Here is a 743-nt window from a genome sequence, read left to right as displayed (position 1 = left end):
TTACACTTTCACTTTACAATACAGCGGCGGATTAAGGATGAGAAACAACAACAACAAACTCCTAAGGGTCCGCGAAATAATCAGGGCTGCCCCAGGGAAATCTCAGCGAGTGAACGCAAGAGACCCTCTCCCTCCCCGCCTCCCTGGGGACACACACTCGCCCTCCCTCCAGGACGCCCTCCCCGCCGCGGCACAGCCCCTGCACCTCCTCCTCCCCCAACACGTGCTCTCCCGAACACTCCGGAGAGCTCCCACCCCGCGGGGGGCTGGGCTCGGGAGCCGAACGGACCAATCGGCACGTGCCTTACAGCGTAGTGGCCCGACGACGTTGAGCCGCCCAATCGCAAGGGCCTTACCGCCCGTTTCCCGGAGCTCCGCCCCTCGCGGCCGTGCCGCCGCCCGCCGGTCTCCTCCCTCCTCCTCCTCCCGTTTGCCCCTCCCCCGGCGCTCCGGAGCGGAGCCTGCGAGACGGAGAAACTGGGGCAGAAGTGAAGATGGCGGCGGCGGTGCGGGTGGCGGCGGCGGCTTCTCGCCAGTGACGCGCGGTGCGGGCTCATCTCCCTCCCCACCTCCCTAGTCCGGACCCCGTCCGCCGCCAGGACCACCGTCCGCACAGTCCGCCCCTCTCCCCCCTCCCCATTGCCTCCTTTCCCGACGCCCGGCAGCCGCTGGCGACGGCGCGCCCCCGGTCCCGGCCGCCGGCCTCGGACTCCTCCGCGCTGTCGCCGGGGGAGCGGGTGGCG

The sequence above is a fragment of the Galeopterus variegatus genome, unplaced genomic scaffold (genome assembly GCF_000696425.1).
Source record: "Galeopterus variegatus unplaced genomic scaffold, G_variegatus-3.0.2 Scaffold1400, whole genome shotgun sequence".
In the NCBI taxonomy this organism is placed as follows: domain Eukaryota; kingdom Metazoa; phylum Chordata; class Mammalia; order Dermoptera; family Cynocephalidae; genus Galeopterus; species Galeopterus variegatus.
This window is presented reverse-complemented; position numbering follows the sequence as displayed.